At 45.4% G+C, this 19,740-nt stretch overlaps 1 pseudogene; it reads right to left on the bottom strand.

Moving 5' to 3' along the window:
- Positions 1-4,222: 4,222 nt before the first annotated feature.
- LOC104575754 (oncostatin-M-specific receptor subunit beta-like) overlaps positions 4,223-19,740 on the bottom strand; it is a 39,060-nt pseudogene continuing 23,542 nt past the window's right edge.

The raw sequence follows: 19,740 nt of genomic DNA on the forward strand, positions 1-19,740 counted from the left end.
CCGTGGTGGGGCTTGAAGCGTGTCTCGAGGTAGGCTGAATTCCATGTGGAACATGCCTATAACTCTTGATGTAGGTTCCTTGTCAAACCTTCTTAAATGAACAGGCCTTTCTAAAATCAGCAAATTGAGCGGAACGCTCAAGTTTATGTATTCATCAATAAGGGGATTTCTCCAGTTTGGCTGAAGAGGCAGGACAAAGGGAGGGGAGACTGAGTGGAGCCATGAGAGAGTGGGACAAAAAGAGCCATCTGCAAGGAGATGGGGCCTTTACAAAGGAGGGAAATAGGGGAATTTCCCTACATTCTTCAGCAAGGGGGACAAAGGAGTCGGTGACCTTAGGTGAGAACAGATGGCAGGAGGCCGGAGTTCCGGTATAGGCGGGCCGGGAAGGCTGTAACTTCTGAGTACCTTGGCCAATGGGGAAAAGGAGAGGGCGTCCCTCGGTCGGGAAATTAGGATAAAAGGGGGGCTGCATCCTCCAGCAATTGGAGACACCCCACAGGGCTATGCCCGGTGGACTCTCCCTTTATTCAAATAAAGTTTTAGGACTCCTCTGTCTCCTTTTGGACATTCAGTTCTTGACAGCGAGATTTTCTGCACAAAAATCAAAATTTTGATTTCAGAAATGGAAAAGAGCCTACATTTAAAGGCTTACTGCTAGGCAACCCTGGCACAAAGCACAAATACAACAACGTCTGTATTTGCTTCCCCTTTTGGGACCTGAACACTTCTCTCTCTGCTTGTTTATGGCTTTTACTATCCAAAGTCTCTGGAAATTGTTTTTTCTGCAGCAGCACAGCACCTATATCTTATGACAATACTGATAAGACACAGTATAAAACCTAGATGATGCTGAGGATAACTCAGTTTTGTCTGCAGCTACTTGTTTTTTAAGGAGAGATGGTGATTAGCTAAAGAAGTTAAACTCATGTTACACAAGAGGAGAGACAGGGCCATGGTAACACCTCCACAAACAGCTGCCCTGCCGAAAAAACAGTTGCTCTTAATTCACTGCATTTATTTGCTTAATAAATGCAGGAGCAGTTGGCCTGGCATTTTAAAGGATTGCTCTCCCAAGCAGGGATAAGCAGAGGAGCCAGGCGCCCCCTTTGCCAGAAGTGGCAGCGGCAGCCCCCGAGAAGGGGCCTGTGCCTGTGCCCGAGAAGGGGCCCTCTTGTCGGCGCTCCTTTGCCCCACTTGGACATCGTGGCTTTGCCTCACTGCGGTCACAAGTCAGTGCTGTTACTGCACAAATGAGGACAAAGTAGGGAGGTCTCAGGACATCGGTGCACAGGATAGTAAGAGCAGGGTGGTGTATTTAGAGAAGGCAATTGCTTCTACACCTGAAGATATGGCCCACAGTGAATGCAGGTGGCCCCTCTATGCTGCTTCTCTGGGGGCAAGAACAGCACCCCCCCCATCAGACATTACCTGTCTGATGGCACAGCCCAAGGCACATGCTGATGTCAAGCATGGTCCCACACACATTTTCATGGTGTATCCTGGCCGGGGCTTGTGGAAGAATTGTTTGAAAGCAGGAACCGAGAGGAAAACTAGGGCCTAACTGAAGTTTTGGCATTACAAAAGCTTGCTTGGGGTGATACACAGTTGCCACTTCCAGGATGCTTGGTACGCACAGACTCAGCTCCTCCACGGTTCCCTGGGCAACACAATCATCTGCCCTCCTCGCAGCTGCAAAGGGGAGTAACGGAGGCTGGAGCGGAGTGAAGACACCGCGGCCAAACTCTGTTGCACTCCCTGTGCTGGGCTGCTAATAAGCCGCACAGTGGCTGTCTAATGGGAGATATACGATAACATGTCTGGTGCTGAGCCAGCAAAGGTGGCAAATCACTCCTTTCAGATGAACTTTGCTCATTATAATGTGAAAACCACACCTCCATTCCAAAAGTCACCTGCCTCTGAGGTACAACCACTCCTCACTGAGCATGCACTCTAGATTTTTAATTGACTGCATCTTTAAATTAAATCGAGAGATTTTTCACCAATCAATAACAATATTAAGTATGACTCTAGTCACTCAAGCTCTACCTGAATGTAAAGAAAAGTATAAAAGGTGAACTAAGGATAAGAAGTGAGGGGGGAAGACTCCATCGTAACTCCTGGGTTAGTCGACGGGCTGAGCCCCCTTTCCTCCCCTCGGACTGGAACTCCGCCTGAGGAGACTCGAGACTGAGAGCCTTCTCCCATCTTCTGGGGTGAGTGATGATTGCACATTTGTACATCAGGGCTAGCTAAAAACCCCACGCTCTAGTAGAGAATTTCCTGTACTGACATCCGAAACCTGCTTTGTAAATGTTGCATTTGAATAAATCATACTGTTTGTGAACTCGACTACTTGTTTGGGGGGGAGGTGATCAGACCTACAATTGACGGACTGTTCGTGAATCCGATACTGCCAGAGTCGAGCTTATAGTTGATCACACTATTTGGGAACTCGATTCTCTCCTAGGAAGGTGATCGGACCTACGATCCCCGGACTGTTTGTGAATCTGATACTGATTTGATATCTCCTTCCCCCCTCCCCACCACCACGGCTTTCAAACTGCACCCTTTCACAGGGCTGTTCAGAGAAGTAATAAGTTCACATAGAGGAATAGTATAGATTGTCACGTGCAAGGAATGTATTGCACTCATCTGTTGAACTTGCCTATCTGTTTTCTAACTGAATTTTTAATTTCTAAATGAGCTTTTACAAATAAGGGTAGGTGTTTGAGTCAGGCTATGGAACTGCTACATAATATAGGCCCCAAAATACCGGCCTGTAAATCTTGTACCATGCCCATAGCTTTAGCACCCATCATTCCAGTGCAAAGTCAATTTTTTTTAAACTACTCCTGAAGGCTAGAGCTTTGTAGCATTAACAGAAGTAGGACACTAGCGCTTATGAAAGTCCTCATTAAAAAGAGAATTGGTATGTGCATCCGGAAACTCTTGTACTTTGCAATCCCAACCCTTCAGGAACTCGGGGACTCGGGGGTACCTGAAAGCCTGCTCCCCAGACAGTGCATGCCCATTTGTTAAATGTATTGCAAACTCGTCTTTCTGCCAGCCGCCCCTCTGGGAGAGGAGGCTGCTCCTTCATTGACAATATCAAAGTAATACTGGGGCTGGTACAACCCTGCCAACAGCTGGGGCTTGCTTGGTTCCAGCATCCCTGCGTTTTCGTAGGGCTTAAATTCGACTGCGATAGATGTGCAATTGGCTGTAGATCTGGGGTACAGGTATATGTTTTTGGACATTGATTTGTCTTACAAAATTGAAATATTACCAGATTGCTTTTAATTTGCACTCTGCTTGCATTGGCTTCTTACCTGGAAGGAAATTATCAAGAGTTAAGGCAGTAAGAATCTCACTTACAGTTGTTTTTTTAGGTTTTTCTCTCAGATCCCACAAAAGGCCAACAAGGTTGTTACAGTGAGACAAGAGTGAAGTAAACTCTGCCTCCAGTGGGGACAGACTCTATCATGATAGACACCAACAGTGTTTTTCCCCTCCTAGGATTTTATGCTGCCACAGGGATCTCAGTATTTCCGTTGGGTTTGCAGAGGCAGCCTTGGGGGTGTTTGCACGAACTGCTGAGGCAGCTGTGAGCGGCTCCTGACTGAGAGAGGCAGCGCTGCGAGCAGCCTGGCCGCAGCCCTCGGCACCTCGTGTCCCCGCCACAAACCTCGGCAAGGCACCACGGACACTCCGCTTGATTCCTTGCGAGTACATCTAGAAATGGGCCGGCCCAGCGCTGACTCCCTGGGCAGCTGTACGAGTGGCTCTGACCATGCCAGGGAAGCCTGGAGCTCCAGAGAGGAGAGGCACAAGTGCCTCTGCCCACCAGGGATTAGAGGCAACCCCTTTGCACAAGCCCAAGGGTGAGCCCTTTCCTCCTGCTCACTCTTTGCCCCCACCTCAGACAAATGCTTCCAAATGAATTATCGCCCACCTAGAGCACAAGTCTCAAAAACTTTGAGACTGGTGAACGCGTGAGTTCTGCTTTGAAAAATCAAATTTGCCCAGACTGCTCAAGCCAACAATCTTCTCTTACTGACTTGTGAAGGAATTCATTCATTAATGGATTTAAAGTGATATGAGTAAATATAAAAATCAGAAATTCATAAAAATCATTGCACGTATGTTTGTCAGTTTTTCATAGATCACAAAACTAGTTAAATGCAAATGAAATTCTTTAATGCATTCTAGCAAGCAGGACTCAGTGGCCAAGCAGATATGCATGCATGAAGCTGCTTCCAAGAATATGAAATTTAAAAAGGTTTAAGTTGGCAATGGGAGTCTCTCCTCCACCTGTATATGCTTTAACCACTAGTTTGTATTTGGTATTAGGTATGAGGTGTTTCACAGTGTATCTCTTTTCTCCTGGGTTTTCAATTATGTATTTACATAGCACCAAACCATCTAAAATGAAACCAGATGTTACAAATAGGTGTGAGACTGCTAAACCAATGAAATAACAGCACGTTTATGGGTCGCCTTCTTTTCAGTAAGTGCACTTTCCTCTGTGGAAGCTGAGGCATCCTGACTCTGCCGATGAGCTGCACTCACGTCCCCTCTACCCCGTCTGCCTGCAGTCCAGCTCATCCTGGCAGACCACCTACCCACTGCCTTTTCTTTTTTCCTTTCTTTTTCCTTTTCTTTTTTCTCTTTTCTCTTCTTTTTGCTCTTCTCTTCTCTTCTCTTCTTTCTCTTTTCTCTTCTCTTTTCTTTTCTTTTTTCTCTTTTCTCTTTTCTTTTTCTTTCCTTTCTTCCAAATCCTGTAATCCTCAAAGACTAAGAAATGTCTGCATGAAGAAAAAAAAAAAAAAAAAAGTCCCTGCCTCTCCATTAGGCAATTCCAGAGCCCAGGGAGAGAAGGGGCAGCTTCTTCCTCCTGCTGTGGGTGACACCTGTTATGTGCCAGCTCAGGCAAATGGGGAAGCAGACAATCTTTGATTTAAATGTCTTAAACTCTTCCTAACTGGGATTACTTGCAAAATTAGGGTACCACTGTGATTAATTTAATTTTGGTAGGAACTATGGCATAAGCCTCCTTCAGTTCAAACTTAATGTTTCAGCCTGGTACTAGTCTAATCAGCAGAAAGGATCTGAAACAGGACATGAACCACCTGTGAGAAGAGGTAAGGGGAGGGAAAAAGCAAAACAACAACAAAAAATATACCCTTGGATGTGTTGGAAACAAACACATGGAAATTTCAATGCATCTGTAGCAGCTTGGGGTATGGAGCAGGAAAATCGGAAACCAAAGATTAAATTTGGCTTTGTGCCACATCCCAGCTTAGCTCTTCTGCACAAGGAACTCCATTGTAGAGCACAGCTATGAATATTTTCATTGTAAAGGAATTTAAATGGGGAATTTCTACAATGTTCCAACTCTGAGGCATATAAAAGGCATCCCATCTGTTTCTAGAATAAGCTAAATCCTAGTAAAACTGACATGCTTCCTATGAGTCTCATCCAAGTTGACCACAAACAGATGTTTCAGAAATTTATCCAGAACCCAGAGTGCAAGAAGCAGAAACCTGATTCCTGCTCCGGTACTGCAGGAATCCATTCTAAAGTTAAAGGAAGATATAGATCTGCATAATGCCAGGACTGCTTCTCCCCATTAGCACCTCAAGCATTAGGGAGGAATCTGTATCTTGCCTAATGTGCCAATTTGCTTATCTAATATGAACTTTCCAAGAGATTGCCGTATCAGCTACAACCACACACAGGCTTTTAGCCTCTACCAACGACAGAGCTTCCTAGGTCAGTTACCTGGAAGAATGTGTTTTTTGGATTCTTTCAGACTGCAGTCCTCTTGCACAGGAGAGGGGTAAACATGGTAGCCTCTTATAAAGCCAGGCTGCGACGCAGTTGTGGGATAAGAATCCCAAGACAGTGTTACTGCATGGAAAGTCAGATGAATTTTTTTCACAGGAGGGTCAAGCGTGGGGGCTAGAAGAAAGGAACTGGATGGTAGACATACCCTTTATCTTCTTACCTGAAAGAATTCTAAATTCCCAAGCAGTGGTTCTGTTTAAATTCTACTTGTATTTAAAAGTTTCACACACCCAAAGCACTCCAAAAACCTGTCAGCTTCACAAAGCTGTCACATAGCCCACCTTCTACACAAAGTTCTCGTCTAACTGCACTAACATGGATTCTGCCTGGTCACTGCACTAGTTAAACATCCTCTACATAAGCCATTTGCATTGCTTCACAACTCGTACGTTCTTCACCAATGATAAAGCTGCATTTGCTGTGTCGTTTCTGTAACTAGTGACAAGAAAAAGCCTGTAAAATATGTGGCCAACGTACGGAGCTCCTTGAGATAACCAGTCGTCTTCTCCAACAAGGAGACTGTATTAGCAACAGATCCATAGATGTGGAAGTTGTATCCCACCCCCTGGCACAAACGAAGCTAAAAAAAAGAGTTAGATACCAAAACTATGTGTTTTCCTCACAGACAGTCACTCCCAATCACATTACCCAGGTACGACCCACTGAGGAACCAGACAACATATTCTCTACTGAAACACTCACCACACTGTCAGTGAAGAGGCTCCTGTAAAAGAACACTCCATGTGTTTGCATTAATTGAAGTGTAGCTCGTTTAATGCACATGGAAATGTGTTCAGTCAATTTTTGATCCAACATGCTTTATTCCAAAGTGGGCTCAGCTGGCAGAGGCTTGAGGAAGGCTATAATCCTGCAGCTGCACAAGTGGATCAGAATGACTTCCATACATCCAGAAAGAATTCAGGTCTAATGGCCACCATGAGGACAGAAACACACAACTGATGCTAAGCAAGGACTGGTGCTGAGACATCTCTCTGTGGCACCCACTCTCACTAAGCTCTGTGTGTGTCTAAACTTCTGACCTGTGCTACAGGTAAGGCAGAGCTCTATTCTGCTGCTCTTGCTGAAAACAAATTTTGAAGATTTTGAACTCCTTCATTAACCCCACTACCCTCCTTCAAGGCTTTACCACAGGCTACTCAGAAGGGGTTTTGCCAAAATATTAGGCTGATTTCCAATAAATAGGCTCAGTGGTGCTGATGTGTGTGTGGTGTCTGATCCAGCTATTAGGCAAACACAATTCTACCCCTTTTCAAAGAATTACACTTGCATTGCACAGGTTTCAGCATTCCATAGGATTTGTATCCTAAATTCAATTAAGGCCCAGAGCATAAGAACCAACATCAGAAAAAAAAAAAAGATTGTTCTGCTTTCACCTGAGCTGATCAAAGTACTGGAATTGTGGGGCCCAAATCTCTTCCACTGAAGATCACGGGGCTGCAACTCTGGGAAGGTACACCAGTCAACAATGTAACCATCATATGTATTTCTAGGTTCCCAGGAAAGAAAAATGCCATCGTCTGCACCAATAACCTGGTCTTCTTTAAGATCTGAAATGCTGAGCTCCTTTTCAGTGCCTATTAATAAACAAAACAGAATTTATATTTATATTATTTTCCAATATTAGACCACTGATGCATAAATGAGGGTTGATACAGTTTCTATGCCAAGCTGTTTAAACACTAATAAATCTGTGTGTTCCATCATTAACAGATATATAGACATATGGCTCTTTCATACATGGAGAGCTGATCTCTATCTATAAGAACCTGATTTCTCAAAACCTAGCAGTTAAATTACTCTGCATTTGTACAAAGAACTGAACTGCAGAAAATGCAGCTGTAAATGATAAGCAAGAGACATAGGAGGCTGATCACATGCAAAGACTCATGCGAGACATTGGCTGCATCTATGGCACTTGCTGCAGGACTAAGGCCTAGCTCTGAGCTAAACATATATTAATCTGTGTAGATTCCCTGTGGACACAGACTTTCTGTTGTGAGGGATGGATTGAGGTACCTCAGCTTAATTTGCATATAGCTACCACTTTAGAGGCCAAAATACAATAGTAATTTCCAAATAGTAACAATTTTAGTTAAAAGGCCAGGTTAATTTATTTACCCAAGATGATAAATTACCACTTCACATAAAATAGGTAGAAACAAAACTTCTGTAAAGGAAATCTAAACTCAGCAGAAAATATTGCTGTTACCTGTAGCTCCAGGGATGATCATTACTGAAGGAAGTGAATAATTAACATTGTTCTTTGCCACAACACTGATTTTATAAGGATCACTATCAATGAAAATCCTTGTGGTATTATAGACTGATGAAATGGAGATATGCTCAGGCTTAGAGTCCTCTTCAACTTTTTCTCAGGTTATTTTATATGAAATACTTCTTCCATTTGCTTGAAAACTTGGTGTTAGCTGGGGGAAAAGTTATGTGTGTAGTAGCAAATTTTAAACACCAATTACTTACTAAATTATTGTTGCAATAAAACAGTTTACTTTTGTAATGACACAAGCACTTGCTTGCATACATGCATACAAACACTGGTTGAAATGGAAACATGCAAATCTCAGTAATGTAATTTTTCTTGTTACAGTGTTTGGAAAACTATATATATATATGTCTGCAATGCCAGGAAAACACACCATCATACCGCTACATAAGTTCTGAAATATGTTACATGTAATCTTTTAAGAATCTAACAAAAGAACTTTTTCATGAGTAGTTGTTATGTACCGTTAGGGACTTACACACATGGACTGGTTAAAGCTTTGGGGAGAAGTTTCCAATTCCTTTATATAGAGGTTCATTATTGTTTCTATACCCATGTCTCACCTTCCAGAATAAGGTCACATTCCGCCCACCCAAAACTGGCGTAATTTCTCTCCAGATATCCAGTTTCCCTGATGGACTTGTAATAAACACAGTAAAACAAGACATTCTAGGTGCAGAAAGGACAAACAGTTTATTTCCCCCTCTTTGAAGAGAGAACTCATAGGCCTCTGAAGAGAGGGAAATAAATCTCAAATCTCTCTTTCTAGATGAGTCTTGCCAAAACTTCATCTTTTAATTTCTTGCTGTTTTTGTTCTTCTGTATGAATGTCTGCCTCATTTCCCTAGAAAATCTCTCTTTGCTTGCAATTCTCAGGTCTTTGTTTCCTTTTCTGCACAATTTCTCCAGCCTGCATGTCTTACTGCCTGCCCTGGATGAAATGATAGAGACTGGCAGGTAGGAAGAAAACTATTTAAGCCTCCTTCCTAAAGTTTGCTTAAAGTGCTTTCATACATGCAGCAAGCCTCTGTTTTAGCTACACAGCATAAAAGCAGCTGTAAATAACAAGCAGAGGTGGCAATCAAAGACCAGCCTTCAAGCTCCCAGTCCCAAAAGGCCAGACGTACTTGCTTCCTCCATCCTGAAGGTTTGGGCCTTGCTCCATTCACCCCACCTCTAGAAGTGCTGGGCTGTCCCGCAGCGTACTTGAAGTGTGTACTGGATGTATGGCTGCAGTCCCCCCACGGTGATGCTGGCATATTGGAGGCGCATGCTGGAGCTGTTGTGCTGCAGGACAGAACAACAGAGCAGTTTCATGAGAAAGGGGGTTTTGTCTGTAGATCCTACGAATAGCAGGTTAAGCTCAAGAAGGAAAATGTAATTATGGAACCATGGTCAAGAGAAAAAAAGAAATATGGCAAAAGATCCAAAGACTGGGATGCTCAAACAGAGGTGTGCAAGCCTCCTTTGTGCAACGGTCTGATTAGAAGTCTTTCACAATAGCCTGTAAGATGACCACTATTAACATCAAGGCAGAGGTAATTTACTGAGACCTTGTCCTCACCCTACCTGGGGCTCTTATTCACTTCACAGCAAGAAGCTGTTCTAGACAAATGCACACTATCTACTGCTGCCTTTTCTTTCTTTTTTTTGTCCAGTCTTCCCTCTCATTTCTCCTATGACTCAGGGTGAGTTCTGGTAAAAGTCAAAAAGTGAGCATGCTTTTCACCTCTTCTTCACCTCTCTTCTGACTGTCTCCTGCAACAGTCATCTGCAGATGCCACTTGATCTAACCACTCTTAGGCAATACTGCGGACAGAATACATGTTGCTCATGATCTTAATAATATCCTTTTACATGCTAGAGCCAAGCTACCTTTGAAGAGGACTAAAGGATAAATCACAATACTTATGCAAACAGCTGATCAGCCTCACTATTTTTGAAAGATAAGGACTCTATTGAGACACTCTTTCTCAAGGAGTGGGAAAGGATGGAAAGAAAAACTAAACTTGGGTCCACTACTAGGAACCAGACAGGCCAATAGTATCCAGAAAGCTCCTGGACTAGGAGCAGAAAAGCCTGCTCCTTCACCACACCTCTCTACCTCTTGCTTATAAGATGATATGAGTTACAGAAACACGAGCAATTGAAACTAGCAATAGCTGCAATAACAGCAATTATAAGGCCCATTTGTATTTTCTTCTATTTCAACAAACCTTGGTCTGTTCAGCAAAGGACATAACTACCCATGCAGAGCAGTCAGGGTAATATGTTGGCCAGCAGTATAGGAAGTATCAACATTAATTTGTACTCAGGACAAATGCTGCCCATGTGGATGACATGATCAGGGTAGACAGAGCTTGGGAGCTCTTATCTGGAAGAGAGAGCTCTCTACACACTGTGAGTATTCAAATTGCTGGGGAAGTATTTTTTTAATCCTAAGTCAGAAAGATATTTACTATGTTTTTGTGTATGAAATTCAGGTTTCATACCAGTTCTGCTTTCCCATCAGGGTGGAGCACTTCCATCTGACAAAAGAGTTTAAGTAAGTCCTTTGTTTCAATGTTTCCAGTACAACATGATTTTTGTATCCGAACAATGTCCAAACAGCTCGGAGGGTGCAGAGGGATGAACTGCCAGTAGAAAGTACAGGTTTGTTCTTGTAAAACACATAATGAATGAAAGATTTTGAAGTATTTTAATTGAGGAGTAAAAGCATGCAAGAAATACCGCCTAAGATATTTTTGCCTGTGTAGACAGGTAGATATAAATCAGTAAAAATTGATTTCTGAATGTAAACATATCCTTGTAAATAAACATCATACAAGTTAAAAAACAACAACAAAAAAAAAACTTGCACTGACTTGGGGATAATTTGGAACATCACAAGCAAAAGACACAGTCTGAGACTTTTTCTGCAAACCCAACAGAATTCAGGGTCTGGGCAAGGCAGCAGTTCTCAAACCTTCCCAGACAGTCAACTCAACCACAAGAAATAAGACACAATGACTTAAGTGATATGAGTGTGGAATGTGCTTATAGGTGTGGGCTACTATGCTAGAGCTTCATGGAACATGAATTACAAATTGAGGAATTTCAGAATTAAAGGAGTTCATGTTTGACACAGAAAACCCTTGCTGTAATACATAGAATTGGAAATGATGTACTTCATTTCCTTTATTTTATGACATTTTTTAAATAGGCCAAATTATACTTTAAATATTGCCAGGATCAGAAAAAAACATAAGGGACTCTACTGCAATCACTACCTAAAAGATTAATCCATAATAAATATTGTACATATTTCTGTAACAATAATCAGACTGAAAAAAAAAAAGTTGAACTCTAATGTTCATAACTGTGCTGAATGTAGTCTATTTTAGCCTGATAATTTCCCATTAATATTAAATTTATAAAATTGTGTTGACTCTCTACCACCTGCCAGTTTCCTCTCCTACTCTCTTCCTGCTCCATTTATTCCTCCCTCAAAGAACCAAACTGTCAAATTTCAGAACTCATAGGCCTCTTTAAGCCAAATCGAACAACAGCAGCCAGTGAAACACTAATGAAGGAAGTGCTGCCAGAACCCAAGAGTTACATCACAGACTCATGGTCCATCAGCTGCACAACCAAAATCATGAACATGCTACCTCTGACCTCCTCAAACATGAAGGGTGCAGAAGGGCCTTGGAAACAATGTGAGGTGGATGTGGTGGGTCAAGAGAACACAAGGAGAACTGGAAATCCTGCTGGAGATGCAGGAAAGATCCATGTGTTTTGAGGTGGAGGAAGATCATGCGGAACTTGTGGAACCTGGGGCCTCTGTGTTGGGGCACACCGTGATAAAGGACACAAACTAACAAGAAGAAAAAAGAACTACAAGCATTAGTTACTGCTCACAGAGTAACTTGTTTTATTTCACTGATGCTTGAATACTCCCCTTACACTAGCAGGGCAGATGTTACTGTCCCATATTAGCTGTGCACCAAGACACATTAACATCTTTCCCCCTCTCCTGACTTACTTTTTTCAAAATAAGAATTTTCATTTTATTTTGGATAGAGGGTAACTTCCGTAATAAGTAGCAATAATATTCTGGAGAAAGAAATTAATTCCCAAGTTTTCAACACAGAGATTTGTCTTGAATAAAAAATGTATTTTTGTATTGTTGCTTTCCACATTATGAATCATCTCCATTAAAGTGATGGATTTTGAAACCAGAATGGGTCATGTCTATAACTAAATGTGACCTTTGGAATAAAACTGTTTTCTAACATTAACAGAACTTTGCAAAGCTGAAACTGAAGAGGCAGCAGGTAACTATAGCACAGGGAAAGATAGCTAATAGAAACTGAGAAGACAAAAAAAAATAAAGGACTTTTACTTCTATATTTAAATTTGCAACCAAGTATTAGGGTAAATAAGAGAACAGGGCCTTCAACAAAGAAACAGAAAAGGCCTTACTTCTGTGAGTTACATCAAAAGCATCCATGGCAGTTTTCTTTCCCAGTGAGTTTTCATCAGTCAGCATGATATTATAGACCCTCTTCTGGTTTATATCCCAAGAACATGAGCACTTCTTAGAACAATTTACTGTGCATGGAATCAATTTTTGGGCAAATCTATCAAAGAAGAAGGGGGGAAAGAAAGACAATTTTCCTTAATGTAGAATCAAGACAGATTGAAATTGCTTATGTCAAAGTAGAATATAGCTACATGGAAAATAAAGCTGAAACTATCAGAGGCCACCCAATTCTTTCCCCTGCTCCAAAGTAGGATGAATGTAGGTATTCTTGCAATTAAAAGAAAGCCTTCTTTCTTTGTACTTCTTTTCCTTTTGGGGTACAGCTAAATGTATTAAGAATTTCATCATGGGCTTACAGCTTTCTAAATTAGGGACTTGATATGTCAAGAATTAAACCATTCTCATGGCTACAGTTAAGCTTTTAAATAAAACAGTAATTTCAGTGCATCTTTTTATTTTTTTTCATCCACATCATACTATTTTAATGGAAATGAATGATGCAGAGAGTATGAAGTTACTATGCAATGATGACCTGTCTTATGTTGAGACCTTCTAACAAAAGTCTATCATGACACCTTTTCTCTTGCAGTCCCTGATGCAAGGTCCCACTTCTCTCCTAGGGATTTAGCTGCCTGTGTAGCAAGGAGCCAAGGCTCAGCTCTGATATGCTACAGCTGCATAACCTTGACCCAAACTGCTGAGAAAGAGGTGTGAGAAAGTCTTCGGAGACATAAGTTAAAATCACACACAGAAACAGGATTGTTGAGATGAGATTGTCAGTAGCTCAATAGGTCAAGAAGGAAAACACCAGCATAAAGAGTTATAAAATCATAAAGGTGAAGAACCAGGGAAGCTGGGGCTATTGGGGCTATTTGGGAATCATCAGTTTGAGTCAATAGTGCCATCATCTGTCATACTTTTATGTTATGTATATCCTATTTGCAGTGTGTCTTCATGCCTAGCTAAAGATATCCAAGCAAACTGACCAAAAAGGAATGCTCTTACACCTTGTATAAAGCAGAAGTTGGTCTGATGGACTTGCAATTTGTTATAGCTAGTCTAACTAAGGGCACAGATTTTAACGAACAGAAAGAAATTGACCATTGTTCAGTACAGCACAGGCTGGAGTGAAATGTAACTACAATGAGACTTACTCTTCAAAAAAAAGTGTATTTTGTTGAATGCTGTCCGTAGAGATAGGTGTGTCATCCTTGGCTCCAAGTACATATTATCTTTTTCATGTCTCGAGCGTGGCAGGAAAAATCATGAGGTAGATCAGGTGGTTCTTGTTAGGGGAAAAAACAAAAAGCCAACAGCATGAAAATTAAGACAAAAGTCATCAACATTCTCACTATATTTACAAACTACAAATACTCAAAGTGTACAAAGCCTGCTTTACTGCAGGCCCCCTAGCAAATAGGTACCCTCTAGCCAATAGGTACGAGGCCCTGGAGGAGAAAGGGCAATCAGTAGATAGGGTAGGCGAGAATCTCTCTCCTCCAAAAATAGGAACACAATCAGAAAGACGAACCCCGCGTATCGTTACCACAAGTATGAGGGAGAAAAGGCATGTTATAGTTGTGGGTGATTCCTCAATTCAGGGCATGGAGGGTCCGATATGTAGGCACGACCCTCCTCTTAAAGAAGTCTGCTGCCTTCCTGGGGCCCGGGTTAAGGATGTCACACAGAAACTTCCCAGCCTGGTTAGACCCACTGACTATTATCCATTGATGATCCTACATGTGGGAGTAGAAGAAGCGGCAACACGCAGCCTGAGGGCAATCAAAAGGGACTTTAGGGAACTGGGGCAGACAATTAGGAACTCAGGCGCGCAGGTCATATTCTCTTCCATTCTTCCCAGTGATGGCAGCAATATAGAAAGAAACAGGAGGACATGCTCCATTAACATGTGGCTCCATGGCTGGTGTCATCGCCACAACTTTGGTTTCTTCGGTAACAAGAAGCCTTACACAGTGGCAGGCATGATGGAATCTGATGGGATCCATCTTTCTCAAAGGGGGAAGAGAGCCCTGGGACATGAGCTAGCAGGGCTCATGGAGAGGGCTTTAAACTAGATTTGAGGATGGGGAGGAAGGTATCATCGGGGAAGCAGGTTATGGGGTAGGTGATGGCCTGCCATGCCACTCGCAGCCGCCTAACTCCATAGCCTGTGTAGGGCACCCTAAGCCTGAAGAAGCGAGATGGGAAAACAAGAGACCTCCTGAAGGCCCACATGGTCAAGTTCCAGCTGCCCCAGCTAGAAAGAGAGGCACGTTGAGTGCCCAGCTCAAATGCCTCTATGTAAACACATGCAGCATGGGAAATAAACAAGCCGAACTGGAGATGCGTGTGCGATTGCAGGGCCATGACCTCATTGCAATTACTGAGACATGGTGGGACAGCTCTCATGACTGGAATGTGGCCATGGATGGCTTTAGGCTTTTCAGGAAGGACAGGTCAGGAAGGCGAGGTGGCGGAGTTGCTCTTTACGTGAGAGAGCAACTCGAATGCATGGAGCTCAGCGTAGGGGAGGACGAAGCACGGGTCGAGAGCCTGTGGGTGAGGATTAAAGGGCAGGACAACAGGGGCGACACTGTCGTGGGAGTTTACTACAGGCCTCCTGACCAGGGAGAGTAGGTGGATGAGGCCTTCTACAGGCAGCTGCAAGAAGCTTCACAATCCCAAGCCCTGGTCCTTATGCGGGACTTGAACCACCCTGACGTCTGCTGGGATAATCACACAGCTAGGAGCAGACAGTCCAGGAGGTTCCTGCAGAACATTGCAGATAACTTCTTGATGCAGGTGGTTGATGAGCCAACAAGGGGAGGGGCGCTGCTAGACCTGATACTAACCAACAGAGATGGTCTGGTGGGAAATGTGAGGGTTGGGGGCAGTCTTGGCTGCAGCGACCATGAGATGTTGGAATTAATTTACGCTCCTGCGAGGAAGAAGCTGGACAAGAAGTAGGATTGCAACCCTGGACTTTGAGAGAGAGCTACCTTTGACCTCTTCAGAGAACTCCTTGGAGGAATCCCCTGGGCAAGGATGCTAGAAGGAAAGGGGGTCCAGGAGAGTTGGCTACTATTCAAGCACCACTTTCTCCAAGCTCAGGATCGGTGCATTCCTACAAGAAAGAAGTTGAACAAGGTGAGCAGGAGACCTGTGTGGATGGGCAAGGAGCTCTTGGGTAAACTTAAAGAGAAAAAGAGCACGTAGGTAATGTGGAAGAAGGGCCAGACCACATGGGAAGAATATAGGGACATTGTCAGAGAATGCAGGGATGCAACGAGGAAGGCCAAGGCCTATTTGGAATTAAAGTTAGTGACAGATGTCAGGGACAACAGGAAGGGCTTCTGCAAATACATCAGCAGCAAGAGGAAGGCTAGGGAAAATGTTAGTCCGCTGCTGATTGGGGAGGGTGCCTTGGTGACAGAGGATGCAGAGAAGGCAGAGTTACTAAATGCCTTCTTTGCCTCAGTCTTTACTGCTAGGGCCAGTCCCCATGTACTGAGCCCGGAAACAAGAGAGAGAACCAGGAGAAAGGAGGACTTTCCGCTGGTCGAGGAGGACTGGGTTAGGGATTATTTAGGCAAACTGGACACCCATAAATCTACGGGCCCGGATGGGATGCACCCAAGAGTGTCGCAGTCGCTGCACTCCTCCATGCTGGCTGCGCTGCAGATCTTCTCCTGCGCTTCCTCGGGCTGCAGCTTCTGATCTCGGCCAGAACCCTCAGGGCCACGTCCACCAGCTCTGCCTCGGTCATGCAGTAAATGTTTGCTGCCCTAGCCAGCACCTGCCCCTGCCTCCGCCACCGGCGCCGCCGGGCTGCCGTGGGGGGAGGCCCGGCCGGTGCTGCAGGCTGGTCCGCTGCTGCCATCCAGGCGGGCCGCAGCCGCCGGCTGCCTGCGGCCATCTTGTGTACCCGCCCGGAGGAGGGGCGGGGCGCAGGGTTCCGGGCATGCGCTCCGCCCCGCAGAGGTCATGGCCGCCTCCGGGGGCGCCAGCCCCCGAGCCTATCAGCAGACCAGCCGCAATCCCCGACACAAGAGTGCTGAGGGAACTGGCAGGGGTCATTGCTGAGCCGCTCTCCATCATCTTCGAGAGGTCATGGAGAGCAGGGGAGGTGCCGGAGGACTGGAAGAAACCAACGTCACTCCAGTCTTCAAAAAGGGCAAGAGGGAGGAGCCAGGAAACTACAGGCCGGTCAGCTTCACCTCCATCCCTGGAAAAGTGATGCAGCACCTCATCCTAGAGACCATCTCTAGGTATGCCAAGGAAAAGAAGGTGATCAGGAGTAGTCAGCATGGATTCACCAAGGGGAAGTCGTGTCTGACGAATCTGATAGCCTTCCACGATGATGTGACTGGCTGGATGGACAATGCGAGAGCTGTGGCTGTTGTCTACCTTGACTTCAGCAAGGCTTGTGACACCGTCTCCCATAACATCCTCATAGGAAAGCTCCGGAAGTGTGGACTGGACGAGTGGACAGTGAAGTGGATTGAGGACTGGCTGGATGGCAGAACCCAGAGGGTGGTGGTAAATGGGGCCGGGAATAGTTGGAGGCCTGTGGCCAGTGGTGTCCCACAGGGATCAGTACTGGGCCCGGTGCTCTTCAACCTGTTCATCAGTGACTTGGACAAGGGCACAGAGTGCTCCCTCAGCAAGTTTGCAGATGACACCAAACTGGGAGGAGTGGCCGACACTCCCAAGGTCTGTGCTGCCATTCAGAGAGACCTTGACAGGATGGAGAGTTGGGCAGAGAGGAACCTCAGGAGGTTCAATAAGGACAACTGCAGGGTCCTGCACCTGGGGTGGAATAACCCCAGGCACCAGTACAGATTAGGGGTTGACCTAGAATCATAGAATCATAGAATGCTTAAGGTTGGAAGGGACCTCTAGAGGTCATCTAGTCCAAACCCCCTGCACACGCAGGGTCACCTAGAGCACGTGGCACAGGACTGCATCCGAGCGGGTTTTGAACATCTCCAGCAAAGGGGACTCCACAACCTCTCTGGGCAGCCTGTTCCAGTGCTCTGGCACCCTCACTGTTAAGAAATTTTTCCTTAAGTTCCTGTGGAACTTTTGGTGCTTCAGTTTGTGGCCATTACCTCCAGTTCTATCAGTGGCTGCCAGTGAAAAGAGGCCAGCACCATCCTCCTCACTGCCTCCCTTGAGGTACTTATAGACACTGATTAGATCCCCTCTCAGCCTTCTCTTCTCCAGGCTGAACAGGCCCAGCTCCCTCAGCCTCTCCTCATAGGGCAGATGTTCCAGGCCTCTGATCATCCTTGTGGCCCTGCGCTGGACTCTCTCCAGCAGCTCCACATCCCTCTTGTACTGGGAGGCTCAGAACTGGACACAATACTCCAGATGTGGCCTCACCAGGGCTGAGTAGAGGGGCAGGATCACCTCCCTCGACCTGCTGGAGACGCTCTTCTTAATGCACCCCAGGATCCCATTGGCCTTCTTGGCCACGAGGGCACACTGCTGCCTCATGGTCAACTTGTCGTCCACCATGACACCCAGGTCCCTCTCTGCAGAGCTGCTCTCCAGAAGGTCCGTCCCCAGCCTGTACTGGTGTCTGGGGTTATTCCTCCCCAGGTGCAGGACCTTGCACTTGGACTTGTTGAATTGCATGAGCTTTTTCACCACCCAGTTGTCCAGTCTGTCCAGGTCCCTCTGGATGGCAGCGCAGCCCTCTAGGGTATCAGCTACACCTCCCAGTTTGGTATCATCAGCAAACTTGCTGAGGGAGCACTCTGTGCCTTCATCCAGGTCACTGATGAATAAATTGAACAGGACTGGACTGAGGACTGAACCCTGGGGGACACCGCTAACTACAGGCCTCCACCTAGACTCTGCACCGCTGATCACCACCCTCTGAGCTCTGCCATCCAGCCACTTCCTAATCCACCTCACTGTGCACTCATCTATCCCACACTTCTGGAGCTTGCCCAGGAGGATGTTGTGAGGGACGGTGTCAAAAGCCTTGGTGAAGTCGAGATAGACGACATCCACCGCTCGCCCCTCATCTATCCAGCTGGTCATCATAGAAGGCTATCAGGTTAGTCAAGCAAGATTTCCCCTTGGTGAATCCATGCTGACTACTCTTGAGCACCTTCTTGTCCTCCATGTGCCCGGAGACAACAGCCAGTATGAGCCGTTCCATCTCTTTTCCGGGGACGGAGGTGAGGCTCACTGGCCTGTAGTTGCCTGGGTCCTCCTTCTTGCCTTTTTTTGAAGACTGGCTTGACATTGGCTTTCTTCCAGTCCTCCGGCACCTCCCCCGTTCTTCAGGATCTTTCAAAGATGACTGATAGAGAGCGGCTTAGCTATGACATCTGCCAGCTCCCGCAGCACTCTGGGGTGCATCCCATCGGGGCCCATGGATTTGTGGGTATCAAGTTTCCTTAGGTGCTCTCTGACCCAATCTTCCTCTACCCAGGGCGAGTCTTCCTCTCTCCAGGCTTCTTCTCTTGTCCCTAGGGCCTGGGGCTCTAAAGGGCTGCCCTTGGTAAACACCGAAGCAAAGGCGGCATTCAGCAACTCTGCTTTTTCTGTGTTATTCGTAACCAGGGTGCCCATCCCATTCACCAGCGGACCCACGTTTTCCCTGATCTTCCTTTTGCTGTTCATATATTTGAAGAAGTTTTTCTTGTTATTTTTAACCTCCCTTGCCAGATTGCGTTCCAAACGCGCCTTAGCTTTCCTTGTCGCATCTCTGCATTCCCTGACAACGTTCCTGTATTTCTCCCAGGGGGCCTGTCCTTTTTTCCACATTGTGTATACCGCTGCCTTCTGCTTGAGCATTGCCACAAGCTCCTTGCTCATCCACGCAGGTCTCCTGCCCCCTCTGCCTGACTTCTTACACGCAGGGATGCACTGTTGCTGGGCGTGGAGGAAGTGCCGCTTGAACACTAACCAGCTCTCTTGGGCCCCCCCATCTTCCAGAGCTCTAGCCCATGGGATTCTTCCAAGGAGGTCTCTGAAGAGGCTAAAGTTGGCCCTCCTGAAGTCCATGGTTGCAAGGCTACTTACAGCCCTGCCACCTCCTCGTTGG

The sequence above is a fragment of the Tinamus guttatus genome, unplaced genomic scaffold (assembly GCF_059628265.1).
Source record: "Tinamus guttatus ecotype Peru unplaced genomic scaffold, ASM5962826v1 Tinamus_guttatus_pri_ptg001120l, whole genome shotgun sequence".
Lineage (NCBI taxonomy): Eukaryota > Metazoa > Chordata > Aves > Tinamiformes > Tinamidae > Tinamus > Tinamus guttatus.